Source organism: Saccostrea cucullata, unplaced genomic scaffold (genome assembly GCF_032062105.1).
Source record: "Saccostrea cucullata isolate Sc308-1 unplaced genomic scaffold, CSIRO_AGI_Scuc_v1 ctg8934, whole genome shotgun sequence".
Lineage (NCBI taxonomy): Eukaryota > Metazoa > Mollusca > Bivalvia > Ostreida > Ostreidae > Saccostrea > Saccostrea cuccullata.
In genome coordinates this window covers 74,381-81,054 of record NW_026937690.1, presented here as the reverse complement: position 1 = coordinate 81,054, position 6,674 = coordinate 74,381, and the positions used below count along the sequence as shown (strand labels likewise).

Below are 6,674 nucleotides of genomic sequence, written 5' to 3'. Positions count from 1 at the left end.
TCAATAAAAATACCAACAAGAGGCCCATGGGCCACATCGCTCACCTGAGTAACTTTGGCCATGCTGTTCTTTACCGTATTTCTCCTTTGAAGTATATGTACCTATTGTGATCCCTTCCTATCCCTGGAGGTCAAGATTTCAACAACTGAGAATCTACCCTACTTGAGCATATGTTTCAGCTTTTCTGGTACAGTGGTTCTTGAAAATAAACCAAATTTTTTTTTGGGAAGTGCTATTCCCAAAAAACACTTATCTCGAAATGTATGTTAGAACCAAAATTCAAAGCAAATCTGGTAGTGTCCATACCTAGAGACTTCAACCAGGCTAGTTTGGGTCAGGATGGACTAATATTCACTTACTGAGAAATAAACTTTTAAAATACTTAACTTGAACTGGGACACTGAAGCTGGGGGGGGGGTCTAATGGGTAGCATAAAAATGATTACATTGTGTTGAGGTGAGTTAAAACTCCTGGTGCACTTGTGCTCTTGTGATTGTCTAAATGGGCAACATAACATTGAATAAGCAAACAAAAAATAAAAACTTTCATATTTTTATCAACATATTTTATTTTTCTCGCTTTACTTTATAAAAGTTTGATACACATTTTTAAAAAATAAAAATGGTTTCCATTACCAGTTTGAACTTAGTATTTCATGGAAGATGTCCACTTTGAGAAATAAATATTTTACACATACATCTCTCATAAAAACACCTGCACCTTTGTACAACTAATAACAAATATTAACAAAGTTCCAACACTTTCTTACATGTCACATATTTTAAGCAAATTTTGGCTAAGTCCCACAATTATTTTGAAAATTTGGAAAAGCATAATAAATTGATATCCAATATTTTGTGCTACCTTTCCTGCTAAAACTCTTATATGTTAAAATACATGAAAATTTTTCCATTTAATTTTGTAACAATTTCAAGGTCATTTGCTCTGGACGATTATTCTTTATCGTATGACAACAAGCCACTTCCAATGACACCGATAAGAAAAAAGAACATTGATTAGAAAAAAAATGGAGAATGAAGTGATCAAAAAGACTTTCTTACCATTTTATGTTATTTTATGTTATTAACTTGACTGTAATATATGAGAGTTCACCAAAGTTCCAGTCAAAGTCTACATCACTGATATATCCAAAGAAAATTCCAACTTATTAATGATACAGAGCAAAAGAAAATCAGGAAAAATTTTATACAGTGTGACGATTTATACAATTATCTGACTTCAGAATTGAAAAGAATTTGAAAAGAATTTTGAAAATAGCATATTTTTATGAATTTACAAAAACATTTACAAAAATTCTGTCTTGAAATCTGTGACTTGCTAGTTGCAATAATAATGTATGTTCTGTCAATAAAGAGATATGTATCATTGAAGTTATTAAAATCTTAATTGTTTAAGGAATTAAGTTCTGATAAATTAAAGTTTCATTTCAAATTCAACAACAAGTAAATACAGTTAATCATTTTATACCCTTTGTGCATGTTTATACATAACGGAATACAATTTGTGACAGTCTGTAAATATATCACTAGGAGATTATGTCCTCACATCAAATTTTCAATCCAACCTTAAACAGTAATTAAATTCCTAACTTTGAACAGATCTGTATTTTTTTGAAGCTCTTGCTGAAAATGTTTTTGATTTGCAAGCATCAATATTTTTCACATTTTAATTTACAGAGTGAATTAAATAAATAAATGCACATTCTTTAAAAAAGAGGTATGTTTATAAAGTAAGTTGAACAGTTCTGCAAAAATCATAAATGCATATTAAAATAATTTCGAGATAATTTTCCTCCGTGGATAAACGGAATACACAAAACATGTGGAGTTCTTTCATTTTCAGGTAACAGAATTTATCACATTTAAACATTTGCAAGAAGGAAGCATATCTGTACACTTATATCACTGAATGTCAACATCATCAAACATTATACAGACATTATATGAACAATGCTATTCTACAGTTAAGAAAAATAGAAATCAGAGATTGCAACCTAAAATAATAGCCAAACATAAAGTACTGGTAATAAAATCATCATCAGGCAATATCTCAATGAGGATAAATTTTCAATAAATTTCTGACCTATCTTTTTTTCAATTTCAAAAAAAAAAAAAATCAATTACCAGGTCTTTGAGAACCTACTTTAAAAAAAAATACAGCAGAAAAAAAAATGAATTCTAACAAGTTTTTAAAAATACTACTACTAACCATGTCATATAAAAACTTTTTGAAAATATTGACGCAATACTGGGTGTTCAAAAACATAAAACAAAGTCATGTTTTTTGGCTGCATAATGCCCTTCATACAAAAATAGTCAACAATATCATAGAAAACAAGATTGACCAGTTTCTTAATGCTGCCTGACCTCAAGCCAGGAGAAGACAACTCTAGGATAACTATACCTTACAAATACATGTGTAATAGTAAATATTGATATAAACATGTGACTAGTTAATAAGAGAACCTTTGTCCTGTTATTGATACAAACTTTGCTCATAAAATATTTTTGTATACATTATTCAGAAAGAAATATAATAATAAAAACAATCACAATTCCAGGAAACCCAAAATAATTATCTTTTCAAATCTCAGAAAAATAATTTTTTTTTTTACAAGTTGCCAAGGATATTTTTTCCCATGTGTAAAGGTGAACTTGAGTGAAGTGTATCAATATATCTAAAGTCTTTACTGCAAAAAGAATTGGATTTAATTTTGACTTCTTGAATATCAAAAACACTTTGTTGTTGTTATTCAGCCAATTTAGAGATAAAACAATTTTTTAAAATTCCCTGAACTTATTTACATGTCATCCATTATACATGTTTACTTAAAATATTTAAAACACATTCTGGTACATGTATAACATGAATTTATTTTAACCTTTATTAAAAAAATCTCCCAAAAATTTTTCGTAACCTACGCAGCACCTAGAGAAAGACAACCTGGTATTGTGAATTGTATTTAGAACTTGACGCTAGTTTTGCTACGTTTTCTGCCATGGTTTTTTGTCCACTCCTTTGCTTGAGGATATGTGTTTATTGCGACATTTGTCCCCAAAAGAACACCCAGTGGTTCTCCAGAAATAACATTCGTCCCCGTTCACGGGCCCCGTGGTGTTCTTCTGGTCCACTGCTGTAATGTTCACTGCTGTAGAGTTCTGATATTGGGCAGCTACCGCTTTTCTGGAAATATAAAGTGAACACTCTCTACACAGGGCTTAACAAATAACATGGCCCGACGCCCAGGACAACCTATTTTGATTGGCAGGCAAATCATTTGATAAGTGGTACCTATCTCTGAACAAGTCCAATTTCCAGTGTAAACAAGATGTGTTTGTGAAACACTATGCACCCGGCGTCAACAAAGTTCGAAAAAGCTATTTTTAGTATATAGGTCACAGTCAAGGTCACAAGGTCATTGACCTTGGTGTTGTTTGTAAGAACTAAATTAGTGGGGTACAACATTTTTGGACAAAGTCGTTTTACCACTAAGAAACTTTCTTGTTAAAAATAAGAAAATAAACATGCACATTGAAAAAATAAATTTATGCATACTGATAAACATTGTACAAAATATAACCAATTCCACCCCTATTATAATTTTTCAATTATTGTAGTAGCAAATTTTATTTTTTTTTTTCCAAAACCTGTTTTATATGTATGATATCAAAATATGTGTTAGATTTACATATACGCATGGTTTGTTTGTATAAGTCCTCTGACAATCAAAGACTGCAATGAAAATCTTTGCACCAGTACTGATATTATACCAATACTTTTAATGCTAAAGGATTGAACTCTTCATAAGCCTTCATCAGAGTCTTTATTACATCCAAAATATTTGGTTTTCATACAGTGTACATCATGTTGAGGCACACATTGAAATAAATTCAACCTAGACATGATGCAGATAAATTAATTAATACGGTTGGACACATTTCCATATCCAAAATAAAATATACCTGTATTATCTCCTTGTAGACTAAAACTCAAATCTATGAAACATTAATTTGAAAAAAATATCAAAAGTTGCTTATCTTTTTAACATGTTTAACAAGCACAATGGGAATATATTTTTGTTACACCCTGTAGATAGCAAATTAAAGAAAGCAGATGCACTGACCTAGATATTTACCAGTGATTCATGACAAAAATGGAAGTGGATTGTTTCTAACAAAAATTCTAATCATTTTAACTTACTCTGATTTTTTAAGTAAAAAAAAAAATTCAAATACAATATTCCTTACATATAATTTAAGGAAAGAAATAATTAACATTAAATAGCCAAGCATGAAAAGAGCCACATTGTGCCCAGAGACATGACAAGTTCCATGACAGGCATTACACAGCTCCTTGGTCAAAAGCAAATAAGCCACGTAACATGCATATAAAGCCATAGTAGACTGCAAGACAAGAAGCATTAGTTGAACCTTAGATCTACTGCTATTTCATGTGCTGCAATTATAAATTTCATTATCCTCATTTTCAATATTTTGTCATTGTTAATATCCCCCTGATTTTAACTTTAAATGATGAAAGCGACCTCGAGATGAAAATTCTTCATCGTATGACAACAAGCCACTTCCAATTACACCAATAAGAAAAAAAGAACATTGATTAGAAAAAAATGGAGAATGAAGTGATCAAAAAGACTTTCTTACCATTTTATGTGAAATTTCCGAGATGTTCTAAATGAAAATATAAATGAAGGTTGAATATAAATTTATTTATTTCAGGATCAAATAGTTTGTAATGACATGTGGCATCTAAAACCCAACATCTTTTTTGTGGCAAGTTCTGTTAAAATTACCTTTCTGTGATGATTGCAAAGAACAAAATGAGATTATGAAAAGATTTTGTCAGATATATAAACATAAGTGCATATGTCAGAAAAGCTCTGTCATTGGAGCTTATGATTCGGATGAACTGAAAGGTGATTGAACAAAATGTTTTAAAAATGTGCAAGCAAGTTTGGACCTTTTTATAAATTCAATATACATGTATTCATATCACTCTAGGCATGCCAAAGACTAGCTTAATCTTGAATCCTATTGCTAATAACAAATTCATGAAGTCCAAGGTACTTACGTAAAAAGGAAGTCAATAAATTCATAATTTAGCATCAATTTATTTGCTTTCTTTTTACATTCTAAATATCCTGTGTGTTGCACACAATTGTCACAAATAACACTGGACTGATATTTTGTATTCTTTACTGTTCAACTAAAAGTATTTTCTGATAAAGACCATGAAGACTGATAGTGATAATTCAATACTTTCTAAATTAAAGTCTTAACAATCTATGGAATCTCCAAGTCCAGTTACATGTAAATTGAAGTATTAGAGAAAAACATATAAAGCAAAATGATTCCTGTATTTTGAATTCAAATGGAAGATGAACAAATCCTGTTTTGTCTATAATGAAGAAGACACAGACTTTGTATGAATTAAACTTTGTAAAATTTAGTTGTTTATGATGTAATCAAACTTTTTCTTTTGAAAAAGAGCATTAAAATCTAATGAAATTCAGCTTTGATTTGGAAAATCCTCTTTTGAACTCTTCAGAGTTGTCAAATCAAATACTAGAGTCGAGCACTTGAAAATTCTTTTGACCCTAAACCTGATATCTGCTCTACATACTACCATTAATTCTTTATTGCAATCAGAAAACAATGTACAGTGAATGCAGATTTTTAATGAAAGGATAATAATGGACGCAACTTATTTCAAATGATTTTATGTCATTTATATCAATATTAATCTTAAATTTGATAAACTTTCATTAGAACTAAACGATGCATATAATGATCTGGCTACGAAATCATGCAAATCCACCTGGTTTTTACACAAGGAAATAGTAGGAGGGCAGTGATTGAGAAGGCTATATATAAACTATCCATGTAGTGTAACAACACAATGATATGGACACACTTGAAATCTACATCCATAAATTCCTTAGGACTAGAACAACGATTCCTTTACTTGATATACAGTTAAATCTTTGCATCCCAAACCTCCATGTACTAAATACCATGAAGCAAGTTGGAAGAATCACTTATAACACAGATATTGATGTTTGAGATGCAAACATTCAACTGATTTCTGAAAGTGTATGCATGCATCAAGAACTAAGTAAAAATGTGGATTTTTTCTTTTATGCATTCAAAACTTCAGAAAATTGGTGAGAAGCAAATGTACAATTTGTGGGGCTACAGTAAAAAATAAAAGTTCTAGCAATATTGTTTATTAAACAAATGTACACTTCTGCAGTGTACTCCAAAAGTCTGAGTCATTTTTAAAATAATTTTTTTAATTTCTGTTTGCATTCAAAAGCTTACACCTACCTCTTTAGAATGAAATACAGTATATACATGCATAACCCTATTGTTTGGTATATACATGTATAAACCCTATTGTTTGGTATATACATGTATAACCCTATTGTTTGGTTGAGTCTTTGCCTCCTCCCCCTCTCCCACCCTCTATTACCCTATTGTTTTTAAGTCTATCCCCCCTCTTTAATGACTCACCCTACAAATGTCTGTCTCTGCTGGGGGCTACTGGTACTGGTATGAACATTTTATCTGTAAACCGATCTGTTACAACAGAAAAATATGAACAATTTACTTGTAAACTGATCTTTTACACCAGAA

At 30.6% G+C, this 6,674-nt stretch overlaps 1 long non-coding RNA gene across 1 annotated transcript; it reads right to left on the bottom strand.

Moving 5' to 3' along the window:
- Positions 1-3,137: 3,137 nt before the first annotated feature.
- LOC134248661 (uncharacterized) lies at positions 3,138-6,597 on the bottom strand. The gene is made up of 3 exons (XR_009988095.1): positions 6,552-6,597; positions 4,683-4,709; positions 3,138-3,204 (listed from the first exon to the last, which is right to left on the bottom strand). It is a non-coding gene; the product is annotated as an uncharacterized LOC134248661 (long non-coding RNA).
- Positions 6,598-6,674: the final 77 nt, after the last annotated feature.